Raw genomic sequence first — 14,836 nt, 5'->3', positions numbered from 1 at the left:
ACATAAACCTGCTCATTAGATAAATTCCAAAGCTGAAGAATAATATGAATTTAGATATTAGACATTCACTAATGGTAAGTATTCCATCAGAATAACAGAGTGCAAGAATGAGCCATGGCTTGCAGTCGTAGAGTAGGCCTTGCAATACAAGCCATGGAAGGTGAATGAGGGACAGAAAAAAGTGAGAAACAATAAAGATCATGATTTAATGATAACCACAGGGTCTTTGCCTTTGTACATGCTCAGCAGTCATCTCTTCTCCTTTTAGATCCATTAATACAGGCAGGAATGTTTTTTTTTTTAATATTGTGATTTTTAACCCCTTGTAGCTAACTAGAGCTAAATAAATCCTTTGCTGTCCTTTATGTTTCTAGAACTGGATGTCTGTTCTTAATCCTCTTCAGGTTTCAACAGGTTTTTTTAAGTGTGTGAACAGAGGTTAAATTTTCCAGAAGGTATTTCTTTAATCTATATTCAATCTAAGATCACATTATTACATATTATCATGTTCTTGGTGCATCAATTAAGTCTGTATATTCTAGTATCTTCTAAAGTTTGAAAAACTTATTTTGCTTTCTTTCCTCTCAGTAAGTTTTCATGGAATTCACATATTTTGGAAGTTATACTGAAGAAAGTACTCAGAAATATTTAGGTGAATTAGTTCACCGACTGTACTACCAAAAGATTTTAGATGGTGCTAAATATGCATCTAGAAGCCACACTTGTCAAGGGGGGAAGTTGCCCAGTACAAGAAGCATGTATTTCTGCTGCCATGGTGCAATTTTGCCATTGATTCCAAAAGCAGAAGTAAATGAAAATGTTCATTAGGATTACCCACGTTGACCCTTATCCTGTGCTGTTTGATGACTTTTTTTTCTGTTTTAAAAATATTAAACCTCTTTGTTGAGCTTGCCCCCTCCCTTCTACTAATGAACTTATCATTTTAGTATTTCCTAAGGGTTTTACATTTGTAAGTGACATTAAGTCTTGTGTACTCTGCTGTTTCTGACTGGCACTTCACACTTAGCCCTTTCACTCTCATCTCAGAAATGTAACAACATTGTTCGCTATATTTTAGTTGTCAGTGGAGATGAAAGTTTTTCCCAGCAAAATCTGCCATGGAGTTGGCAGTCACAGAGCAACTGACATCCAGAGCAAGTCCCTCTCTGTAAGGGTTATGGCATGATACTGATTGAAGTAATGTTAGGGTTTTGCATGCCACCCACCTCTGGTGCATACACAATAGATATGGTGCTTGGACATCTTCTTAACACCTAACACTAGGGCTGGCAACTGTAGTGGAATATTCTTGAAAGTTAATGCATTTTGTTTGTAGTCAATTATTTACTCTTCTGCCTATAGAAGTGCACATGTACTATATATGTAAAACCTTATAAAATGTTGGGACAACTATTAGCAAAATACTAAGATGTAAAGACTTAAAAAATATTCATGTAATCTCATCTTTATGGGCATCAAGCTCTTCTAATGGCTTTGTAAAAGATGGAGATTGAATTTTGTTTGTAGAAGAGTCCAGTCTCTCTTTGGATATTCTGCAATTTAGGACCCACAGATGGTTTCATTCAAGTGGATCTAGTTTAATTTGCTTTGTCAAATGCACTAATCCTGATGAGCAAGCCCCAAATGAAAAGCTAGCTTGGACAGGCTCTGTCAATAACCCTTTATGGTAATGAATATCACTTTAAATTGTGTCCACCGTTTAAGCAATGTGGTGTGCAGTGTGAAAGTTCTTAAAGATGGAGGAGAGACATGGATAGAAACATCTTAAAGATGTGCTGATAAAACACATGAGATTTCAAGACCCAGAAAAGCATGGCACTCTGACAAACAGGTAAAAATATTTGGGATTAGGAAAAACATTTCTGCAGTTTGTGTGAAAAGACACAGAGGAATTTATCAGCCTGGACCTTCTAATAATTTCTGAGAAGTATTTTCTTCTGGAATTTTTCTTTCTTGTTTGGTTTTATAGTCTTACATTGAGAGGGGTTTCTGTGTTTCCTCACCCCTGAAAACTAGCTCCAAAATATCCAGAATAAGTTTCCAAGCTCTTTTGAGCTGTCCCAGCTTGACTGATACTACTTTTCCATTGGAGTAATCACTATGCTGTCAAATAACACTCACATTACTCCTTTAATCTTAATTTTAGTGATGTCAGGCTCCAGTTTTAATTTATGCATCTTCTCAACATTAAAAAATGGGGAGGATGTGTGTGTTCATGACCGTACTGACTAAAGTGCTTTCAGTAGACTGTGGTTGGTGTATCTGACAGAGAATACAGAAATTAAAATATCATGATGAAACTGTATCTATACAGCAGCACCAGTCTAGTAATTGTTTCTGTCATCACTCAGTTCTTGCTGATGGATTTTTCCAACTTTTACCCTTGATTGGCTGGACTGATCTTGATTCAGCTCTAGGAAGAGGATGGAAATTGCAACTGCTCAGGAACTGGCAACAAGAACCCCTATATTAAAATACTTAGAGAGAGTGTATGAAGCACCTGAGATCTCTCAGTGGCTGACTAAAATACTATAAAGTGGTTACTGTAGTAATCTCTGTTGGGATAAAAAAATCACTTCAAGACTATTGCATAAAAATATTTGATAACCTTTTTCAGGTATCCAGGGGCAGTTCTAAATGATCTTGATTATTCTATCGTGTACTTTGCACTTTTGTGACTTGTGTTCTGCATTTTCCTTCACGTTGAGAAACAGCATTGTTTTGCCAAGTAACCTATATATGACCCCCTCCCCCATCAGTTATTAACACCGTGCTAATTTAAAGAAATATGCATTACAGTTTTGCTATTTATACAACACCTGAAAGCATGTTTACATTGCTCCATTTCAAAAGAAACTGCTCTATGAAATACTTGAGGTTGTCTCAAGTCCGGTCAGGGCTCACATCATTAAATAAATATCAAAGCAAACAACTGAGTTTTGTCTTTGATTGGAGAACTTCAAGGAACAAATATGCCAGTATACTTTAGTCCTGCCATAACTTTACCATGATTGCTTATATGCTTATGAAATGAAACAGTCTATTAGTACAAAGTAAATGTTAAAATTGCGAACCAATATTTATCTCAATCATAAGGCAAGCTGTTTCTTTTTCCAAACGAAACATGTTTACAATTGCATCTGCCTGCTGTGACTGATAAAGCTTGATAGTACGTTTGCTAAGTGTGTCTCCAAAGTTTTCCATGGATATTGACTTTACAACCTCCTGCAGACAGAACAGCCATAACATAATCTACCTGTAAAAAAGAATGAAGAAGTTATTTGCCAGTAATTGCATGCTAGAAATCTGAATACCAGACTTCTTTAAAAAGCAGATTTGCAGGTATTTATTGCAAGAAGAAATTCTATTGGATTTCCATCACAAATAGTAAATGATAAAATGATAATATGGGATAAAACAATGACCTAATTTTTAAGGTGTAAATGAGTTTCTACTAATTAAACTGATTCAATTTTGGTGCCATGTAGAACTTCAGTAGAGGTCAGGGTAAATGAAACTGGTACTGCTGTGCTAATAACCCACAAATGTGCACTGAAACATGGACAGCCTGCTGTATTATGTTCTATGGTTAAGGATATCAGGTGAAATTTGGAATGGTAAGTTTCTTCCAAAATAGCTTACATTTTTATTCTTCTGAATAACATTGACACTTTTTAATGGCTCATTTTGCTTTTCTAATTAGGAAAACTTCTGATTCATCCTTTCTGGTGGCTTGCGATGCTCATTTGAAGCTGAGGGAAATATTTTTATTGTACAATTAAAGTATTAAAATAATATGAAACTTACAATGAAAAGGATGGAAAATTTACTGTTTCATAAAGCAGAGATTGCACCAGGAATACTAAGTAAAAGGAGAGAACTGGGGGCCCCAAGAGCTTCAGGGTTTTTCCTGACTTTGCTGGAAGCTGCTTTGACAGGTTCAGATGTTGATTACAACCTTGGTCAGAACTGTCAAGCCACCTTTTTTTTTAGGACTTTGAGTTAAGTACATGTTTATAAAGTAAAAAAAAATAAAGTGTTTTGGATGGTTTGAATAAAAATTACTTACCTTCTAAAAGTCCTGTTTACATATTTTTCCTGTTACTATAAACTTTCTAGCTCAGTTTATTGCTACAAACATTATCTTTAGCAGTTTTGTAGAATGGCTGAATATATTAGTTAGACTGTTCTGAATCTGATTTTTTGCTAACAAAAAAGTACTCCAAAAGTGTAAGAAATAGTGGAAACTACTATGTTTCAGACAGCTTTATAAGTCAATTGCAACTATTCTAACAGCAGCTGCTGAGAAACTTCTTTGAATTCTTTCGATACCGTATCCTGACATTACAAAATCCGTCATTGTGATATATCTTGAAGTGTAGAGTAAAATATAGTACAGGCTTCTTGCATGGTATGAAAAGTTTCAGTTTTATGACTATACTGTTATTCAGCCTTTCATCTGCAGTACAGATCAACATTTCTGAATTTATTACATACATCTGTCTGAACTCTTGCTGCTCAGTGGGGAAAAACAACAGTGAACATAGGAAACTGGGACTCCAGTTCTGGCAGGTTTTGTTCTAAGTAATCAGCATATATCACAATCTTGTTTGAGGCAGATGAGCTAAAACAAAATGAAACAAAATGAAAAAAAACACAAACAAACAAAACTACGATGTTTTTCCTTCTACAAAATTAATAGAAAAGGTGTTTATTTTCCCTAGAAATAGTCTGGTTTTACATGATTTTTGTTCTCACCTCAAATAATCTTTAATTGCTTTCCCATGAATGTCTGAAAATCATTTGAAAATAATCTGTAAAGGTGGCATTGCCATCTTCTATTTCTTAGCTGTTCTTGAAAAGGGACCAGGATTGAGAAAAACATAAATTAGGTAATTAAAATCCAGAGTGGAATTTTCTGCTTTGGCTATTCTTCAAATTTATATGTGTTTCTGGGAGGTAGACTAAAATACTCCAGACAGCTTAGCAACTATGTAAAAAACCCAGATGGTTGTGTAAAGAATAAGTATGTTGCATAGAAATAAAAGGAAAAAAAATAATTAATCAACTTAATCAGAATATTGGATGGAAATAAGAAGACAGAGATGCAGATGGACGAAAAATGCAGGGTTCAGACAGAATCAACAACTGAACAAGTGGAAACAACTTCTAAATCAGAATCTGCTGAGCTATTTGTATCAAGAAATGCTTTTGCACCTACATCTCTTCCTTCTGCTGTTGTACTGGCTTCAACTCTTAATGGAAATCAGGGTGTTTGTGTTCTTGGTAAAATATCACTAAGGAACTGTCTTTTTTCCACAGCCTCTATAGATGGGGAAGAGCGCAAGAGACAGAGAATGAATCTCTAAGAAGGCAGGCAGTTTGGATGGCAGGGACATTTGCTTCAGCTTGCCTCTGTTTAGTCCATCATGAACAGTATTTCTCAATGCTGAGGTTTTTTTCTATTAAAGGAAATTTTTGTGTCACTCCCTCCCTCTCTCCCTCCACAGATCTGTGATGCCAATCATGTGGTAGAAGAGGCTTGATATAATACCTTTCTTCAGAGGTCCCTTTGTAGTCCACTTTTGAGGGCTTTTCATTCCATAAACCTGGTCTTTAACAGTCCACTTCTATATTAATTTTGTTATGACTTGCTCTGTGTTCTGTCCCATAACTGGCATGATTCCTTTTTTTCCTCCTTTCTCTCACTGAACATTCTGTGTTTGACAACAACATGGCAAATTGATTTCTTCTCTGTTCTTCCAGATCACCCTGGTCTCCTCTCCTCATCACTATGGATAAATGTTTTCCTTCTAGGTCCAGATTTCTCTTCCCCATCCTTGTGATATCTCTCTTCTTCACATTCAACATACAGATCATATCCAGGTAATGAATTATATTTATTTTTGAACAATAGCACTGCTGCTGCAGTGGTTTCCTGCCTAATAACTGATCTGTTTTCCTCAGGTGTAAATGATCACTCTTGTATGAAATCTTGCTTCTGTACTTATCCCTCTCTCTTGTGCTACTCAAATTACAGTTCAGTCCACCTGCCATGTCTTTCCACATCAAATTCACATGTCACCAGTGGTCATGACTCTAATTTAATTCTTCTTTTTCTGGTGTTCATCTAAGCACCATCATAAGGTCACTTTCTTCCATACCCATCTCAAACATCATTTCCAATTTTAAATTTCCCATTTAACTCCATCTCTTTCGCATTCTGTAGCAACATATAAAGAAATAATTATAAATCTGACATTTATTATATTAGGTAAGTTTTTCTAGAAACTATAATATGGCATATTTATATATTTGTTACCTGCACAAATACTGTGACTTAAAGATGTGTAAAAACAAGATAACAATCTGTATGTGAAATCACACTGAAGGAATGTTTAAGTGCCTTTTATCTTTTTAAGTTTTGTCTACAAATCCTAGCAGACTATTTTATAAACATTTCAATTTGCCTCTACAATAAAACAAATTCAAAATTTGTTTTCTTTTTTCTTAAATACAACACTACTCTAAAAATGTTATAAATTGCTACCTTTATCTTTATTTTGAATGTAAATCTTTCTTCATTTTTGCATGCATCATCTTTTCAATGGCTTTCTCAGGGACTAGCTAATAATCTAAAGCAGAAGATGTGCAGCTTTGTTTAATTCACATTTTTGCAGTCAGCTTACAAGGCATAGTGCCCTCAACCTGTGAGCAGGATTCAAGAATACTACGTGCTGAACACATATGAAATATAATCCCAGGGTCTCACATATGTCCCCACCAAGGAAAGCTGACCCTCTTTTGCAGTTTACATAGTTATTCCTGAATATGTGTTCTGCATTATTTCCTGCACTTATTTTTTAAAAGAACAGATAAAATATAGCCTTGTTTTATTACACTTTTCTATTTGCTGATGGAAGGAGATCCAGATGAATTTATATGGACATCATCAGACTTGAACAGGGTTAATCTGCTTAGGCTCAGGTGAGTTCATTTTAGTCTTGATTCACTTCATTGCACATCTATAATGGTTATTAACAAGCTTAAGGACCTTTGGGAGCTTATGGATAACAATGCAGCACCATGGAAGGTGGGAAATCATTATCCTCATAAGGCTGGTGTAATAATTTGCAGTCACACACAGTTTCTGTACTAATCCTCGGGGTTGGGATAGGTCACTAGGTCTGTAAACCTTTCATCAACTTTATACATTTTTTGCTCTTGCTCTTTAATTAATGAATATATAGTAACATAAAAGTAGATGTAAAGAGTTTAACATATAAGTTTATTCAAGCATCACTGGAAAATTTTACTGCCTTTATGTGTATATTCATTTTAAATACAAGGCTTATGATTTTTTTTCTCACTATCATATATATCCACCATCTGTCTCATGATAATTGATATACAATATTAAAGAATTGGAAGAAGCTCCACTGACAATTTTAAAATTAATGGTAATTTCAGATAATATTTCTTAGTATTCATTTAGTTCAAACTTTGTAATATATTTAGATAATAACAGGTGTCAGAATAATTCTATTTGTAAAAGAGGTGCTTATTCTATTTTTTTCTTTTTTTTTTTAATTTAAGTACAAATGCTAGAAAGAAATGCATATATTAATATTATAATAAGTTGTGAATATATAATATTAAAAACACATGTGTAATCAACTAACCATGTTTTTCCACAGTTTTTCAAATAATCGGTCATGGTAAGAGGATATTGCGCATTTTCTAAGAGACCAGAGGTTCTGTAAGGTCAGAATTTTACAGAAGATTTTACAGAATTCTGAAATTCAGTCATCTTTAATCTCTGTGTTTGTCATGCAAGCAGCAAAACCAGCTTCTTTAATATGTTAAATTTTGTAAAGAAACACCATTTCTTTCCCCCCACATTTTTGTAATTATTTTCTTCTGCATAAGCATAAGTAATTACTTTTAGTCTGAGCAAAAGTAGCATGAAACATGAATTAATAGAATAATCAGTCCAAGGGTTTTATAGCTACCAACTTACTGTTTTAGAGTTACTTTTGGAAGACAGGGAAGTCATAAGAGCTCTACATTTCTACTGTTTTTGCCCTTCTGACAAATTTTGAAACACTGGACCCATTAGTCAATCTGAAACAACACGCTGTAGGGCATATGGCATCTGAGACTGCATCTGAAGAAGTCAAAATGTTGAGAAGGGAATTATTGAGAGTTACTTAGGTGAAATCACAGCTTGATCAAGCCCAAGAGGACTCTCAGGCCCACAGCCCACTCCATTTCAGAAACATCAATGTAGTCCACTCATTTGTCTCTTAGAGAATGGAAGAGGTCAGAGTAGTTCCACTTCCTATCTTGTTTGGTATTGTGTAGAATTTCTTCTTTTGTTGTAATGGAAGATCAGAATCAATGTCCTTCTCTCCCTAAGTGAAACCAACTGTTTCATATTGTACTAATCTGAAAAGTGTCTTTTAGCTCCTTCTAGGGTGCACATTATTAGGGAAGATGGAAGCAGTTACTCTCCTTTTAATGCTGTGTCTTAAAGTAACAAGTGAGGGGTTAGAAAGGGAATATGCAAAAGAGAATAATCCAGTAGTAATTACCAGATGCAGGAAAGAAGAAGTGGAACAGCAAGGTTCTTAAATTTCAGTGCTGGCTCTGAAAAATTAATTTTATGTTGCATAAAGTCTGACATACTAGAGAGAATGAAGATGTTTCTCGGAAGGTTTCCAGAACCTTATAAACTGCTGCTGGTCAGCGACAAAAGTTTTGGCTTGGGAAAGCCACACAGCTTGTCATGGATATATAGAGAGATTATAGCCACTGCCATCTCATATAACTGGACATATGCCAGGACACTGTCCAAAATGAAAATATTCCCTATCACTGTAATGGATGCACGTTTGATTAGTCAAAGGGTAATGGTAGCATCTTCCAGTGGTATAGGTTGGTGTGTAAACATTCTGCTATTACCTCATCAGACATCTTGTTGTCTTAATGGAGATAACGAATTTTGAATGAACAGATATGCAGCTGGCCAAGAAGGTACAAGATTGAAGGCTGTCATTGAACAAGAGTGTTTGGGTATCATTTCCAAGTCAGTCTTTCATTGAGCCCTTTAGAATTATTTGTATGTTAATACATTTTTTAAAACTGTTTGGCAGCTACTAGATAATCTGAATGAAGGCAAAGTTTTGCATCTTGTTTTCAATAAGGAAGCCAACAATTTCTGGTGAAGAAACAGTAACAACCTGCCTTTGGGGGCTGGTGTGTGTAGCATAATCTATTGATTCACTGGAAATTAGAAAGCCTGGGTATCTCTCCTGGCTGCACTCCAGTGGAATGTGTTAGTTTGGACAAATCATTTAGCTTCCATGTGCTTCACTTGCTCCATCTGTAAAATGGAGATAATTATGGTATATGCCTCTCAAGGATGTTACAGTACTTAATTAGTGAATTTTTAATTCCTTGGAGGTCTTCAGAGGAAATATATTATATGTTAAATATGTCTAAAGTATATTCAAATAATTTAAAAATTATTATAATCATTCCCTATTTAAAACATATCCTTTTTCTTTGAAGTTATGGAGCTTTGGGAAGAATGAGAGGTTCTTAAGAACATAGGAAAAAATAGTTTTACCTGCTTCTCAAGTGCCTGTTGATCAATTGGTTACTTCAAAGGCTATGTTCATTCATTGTAGCAGAAAGAAGAAGAGGGTCATAATTGCTTTTATCTTCCAGTATGTTGTGTAAAAATGTTAAAGATGGTGGGAAAGCAATTAATTTCAAGGAATAAAACATAGAAATCACAAATCATAGAATGGCCTGAGTGGAAGAGACCTCAAAGATCATCTAGTTACAACTCCCCTTCCATGGACAGGGGAACTTTTCACAAGATCAGGTTGCTCAGGGCCCCTCCAGCCAAGAGACAGCAATGAATTAATGTAGCCCAGAAATTTCAAGCTGGTTTCTTGGATAATCAAGTTCTAGAACCACTGAAATTTGACTAAGTATTAGCAAAAAAACTTTAAAAATGTTTATGTTATGATCAGGCAGTAAGTGAAAAGTGTTATACATTGCAGCAAAGTTACAAAGGGCTGTACTCAAACCTTTAGGAGGTACAATTTACTTCAACTGAGTAAGCTTTGCAATACATAGCAAATATAAATGTGGCATTATGTCATGGTTACAGAGGCAGAGCAGGCTCTATCTCTGCTATGTGCAGTCATATCTCTGTTATGTGCACGGAACCCGTATCAAGCCATTCTGTCAGATCTGATGTACAGCAAGGAAATAGTGCCACATGAAGGAAGTTGTTCATACTGCTCTCTGATATTCAGAAAAAGATGATCATGTGTTTTATCAGTTATAAGTTCCTCATGACATTTTCTTTCTGCTCAAGACATACATAACATTGCAGTTTTTAGTTTTAGGACTGAGCAAGAGTCAGCTGCCTTTTTCAGCTACTGAGTGATAATGAAGCTGTGCCGTATGGAGTGCAGTTAGAATAACTACAGAAAGCCATACATTGATCTAAATCCTTGACATGGATAGAGTTAAATCCCACTCAGCACTGACTTCTCAGTAACTAGTCGTGGCCTCTGGCTTAGTTTCAACATGGTTCCAGATTAAGCAAATGTAACAAATATCTAAAAATATCTGTTAAGCTGTAAGGAACTAAACTTCTCTTTTTCTTCAATAAATCAATAATATATAGATATATACACAGTAGATATAATTCTTATCTTTGATGCAATATCATATACTTCATTAGTGTAAAAAACCTGATTCTAAAATATTGATTAAAAGAAACTAACTGAAATATTCTCTGATGAGTGCTTTCATTATGATAAAATATTGTCAATGATTGTGTGTACATTTGCATTTTGGTTGAGAACAGCACTGCTGCTTGAAAACAAATTCCCTGGCCAAAGCATTTGCTGCAGTTTGATCTGGATTTGTAGAGCAGTTTTACTGCATGCAACTAGATGTCTAACAAGTAAAAATGTTCTGCTTTCGTTGCACACCAAATGCAACTCCAAACCTGGAGTAAAGGTATAAACACATCAACATCTATGACTTGTCCTCCAGATGGCTAAGAACCATCACATAGTAAGGACAGTCAGCCCAGGGTACCAAACCAAACTGAGTACAGTGTAAGACCCAGACTGAAAAAAACATTGAGATGTAGGAGCTGCAGCAGCAATTGTTTTGATCTTCTGACTCCTCCTATTGCACTAAGTGGTTACTTCTTAGTACCCACATGGCCAGTATTATCCTGACCACAAATAATTTTTCATGTAATTCCATTATTTTAATTTGATATGTGAATTTATGAATCTATAAATGCACATAAATACACAAGCATGGATACAGGAAAAAATATCCTTCATACTTTAAGGCAGAACCATCTGCAATTTTTTAAATAAAAATGCATAGAAAAAAGGTTTCGAAGGGTTTTTTTCTCATTTCAGTGATGACATTGTTAAAGTTCTTATTCAAAAACTGCAACTTAGGCAAAACACAAAATTGTCCAAGATTCTCATTGGCTGGAAACTTCTGTAAAATGGATTATAGAGGTGAATTACTGGTGAGTGGTAAACCATCAAGAATTCAACTGGTGTGTACCAGGATGTTGATTTGCAGTAGCCCTATGAACACTAAGGACATTCCAGAGGACTGGAAGAAAGATAACACCATGCCAGTACTTAAAAGACTAAATGAGCCAACCCACATAATTATAGGGCTGTCAGCATGACATTGATCCCAGGCAAAATAATAGAGTTACTGAAATGGGACTCTGTTACTAAAAGAATGAAAAGAGGAAATTGGAATGAATGCCAGTCAACATAAGCATATGGAAAATAGACCCTGTCAAAATAACTTTCTTTTGTGCAAGATTACTTCTTTGGTTGCAAAATGGAATTGTGTTGATACAAGCTACCTAAGTTTCAGTAAGACATGTCTTACAAACCTGTATATATGACATATACAGATAGTTATATACATCAGTTTAAAATCAGTGATTCAAAATTGACACAGTACACAGAAAAGATCTTGTCTTATGAGTCCTGATATGTAAACACTGAATGTGTGAGTTTTGAGCTCAGTATTGCAGGGTTTGGGATTGTTTTTTTATTGTTACAATCTATCCAATATTTTGTATCAGTGACAAGATAAGAAATAAGAATAATAAGAATTTATGCATTTCCTCTGTTTCTGGCAGTGGAAAAATTTTAAGATAGTTAACAAACAGGATAGATTACTGCAAAAAATTCATGGGATGCACTGTGACCACTCAAAGAGTAGAACACCAAGGACCTGCTATATGTAAGGTTTCAGATTTGATTGCTCTCATCGCATCCAGAACCCATGAAACAATGGAGCTGTTTTTTTATTTTCCAGACATTCCTTACAAAGAACGGGATGAGGAGAAAGGGAAAGCAGTGAACCATGCTTTCTAACTGCTGGAAGCAAATTCATGAGCATACTTGCATACACTTACTTTTCTACAGAGAGAAGATTTTGGTAACCTCTTCCATTGCCATCCTCCATGTCAGGACTCTTCAAATGATATTTTATCATTCACAGCTTTCCCTTGTAGCTTCCCCGATTTGTTTCCCTAGGACTCTTGTGTTCCCTCCCCATTTAGAGTATTCCACAACTGACATTTTGCCACTTCCAGTGGCACCAAGGAGCACAACTCAGTTGCTCAAGAGCTACTTGTGTACTGTATGCCCTTAATATTATAGAGGCTAACTATGTTCAAAACTTTGGAGGTGTTTTCTGTAGGGGTCTGCAGAGAAAACACAGAAGAATGCATGATTCCCATCCATTAAGTATGTAGCTTGGGTCTTGGAATATGACTCTGTTAGTCAAGTTCCTTACACAGTGTCCCGGAAGAGTTAGTTCCCTTGCAGGGGGATCCAGAAGAAGCAGGATACTAAGTTAACAGCATGTGAAACAGAGATGTCTTAAAAGCAGTACCACACAAATAATTGACTGTGGACAGCATCTTTAATTTTCTGTGGCTGCAGGCAACAGAATGATGTTTCACAGGCTGCATGCAGCCACTGAGTTAGAGGAAAAGCAACTTCTTTTTTTTTATTCTTTCTATTCCTAAGTAAGATATTATTAGTGGTAAATTGAACCTTACCTCAAAATTTCTTGGCTTAGCCCACAAAGACACACAAGACTCTTGGCTTATTCTGTAGACATGTGATGAAGGAAAGAGAAAGTTAGATTTTGGAGAAAGCCAGTGCTGCTGCTTTCAATTAGTGAAATAAAATATAAAATTTAGAAATTATCAAATTTAGGTTCAGGTTAGCTTGGGCAAGATTCTCAGCTGATGTAAAGAAACATAATTTTCTATAGTTACATTTGAATTCCTTTCTTTCATATCAGCTGAGAATCTGGCAGCTATTATTTACTTAAGCTTTCAGTATGACAAGAAACTGCTCTGAGATACTTCTCTTTTTTTCTCATTCAACCATAAGCCAATATCCAGAGTACAAATGTTTGGTAATAAATTTTTCTTACCACTGGAATTTAGACTAGATACAAATGTAATTTAGCTGGTACTTTATTTTACAGCTCAGGGGATTTGTTGGATACTTACTTAGGGCAAAAGCATTTAGTTTTAGATATTGACACCAGCCGTGCTGTCATCTGGCAAACACTGGAGCACATATAGTACTTAGGAGAATTATATTTGGTAAATAAAAAAGATGTGTAAGTAAAAAATATGTTGATTGTAGTATAGGCTGATATTTTAAGCAGTCACAGATGGCAATGTACTAACTGGTTATTGACAGCAATATCAGCTCTAGAAAGGATTTTGACAGGTCTCATCATACAATGATTAATTACTGTGAGGCACTCCAATTTCCTCCCTTGTTCAGCTCACGGCTCAGAGTAAAATCTGTTGCTCTTATTACACTCTAAAACACAGGAAATATCTTCTCAGTGCTGTATCCAAGGACCAATCAAAAGCCCAAAAGTCAGTCAAATAAGACTCACAGTCATTGCTGGAAAGGCCTTTTCTCAAGGGATTGAGAAAGGAAGGAAGTTAATATGGCTTTGCTCTTTGTGTTTTAATTTGTTTTAAATGACCAATAGGTAGTAGAGATGAATAGGTTTTCTGAGGAGAGCAGGTGGCTATTAGTAAAGTCAGATTATGCATAAAATGATATAGGTGAAAAATTAACAGCTGTGAGAGGAAACAAAAGATAGTAGACCTCATGTTTAAAATGTATATACTAAAAGAAAAAGGACAATTATTGAAATAAGAGCTATGTATTTTCCTGAGACATTTCCTAAAACAGAGACATTGTCCATTTGAAGGGTTGCTTCTATGTTCCTGGTGTTGCATACGCAGTGATATTGGATGTAAACTGGTCACTGATATTTCTTAGAAATGAACAGGGCCAAGTTCTGTCTGATCAGTTTCAGAGAAAATATTCAGCAAGTAGTTCTGTCAAGAAAGCATTTACAGTGCAATGGTTTTTAATAAGTTGAAAGAAATGCTACATTGTGTGAATACTGAAATGTGTTTAAAGTCTAAAAGTTCTTCCTTGCGTGACCTGAAACAATAGGAAGCGTGTATGTGGGGTGAACTGCCTTACAGTGTGGAATTCTGTTTAAGATTTTCAGGCTAGCTCCAGATGAGGTAGTAGATCTACACATCTGTACAACTCTGAACAGAAATTATAGTCTGGGTCCTGGAAGCAGGATCATGCAGTGCAGATGCATGATTGCTGCACTGAATTATGCTTTGGCTAGCGCAGTTATGCTGACGTGGCTATGCTGCTTCCAGTGTTAGCCT

This window comes from Cyanistes caeruleus, chromosome 1 (assembly GCF_971803275.1).
Source record: "Cyanistes caeruleus chromosome 1, bCyaCae1.hap1.1, whole genome shotgun sequence".
Classification (NCBI taxonomy): Eukaryota; Metazoa; Chordata; class Aves; order Passeriformes; family Paridae; genus Cyanistes; species Cyanistes caeruleus.
The sequence above is the reverse complement of the archived record's forward strand: the minus strand, read 5'-3'. Positions refer to the sequence as shown.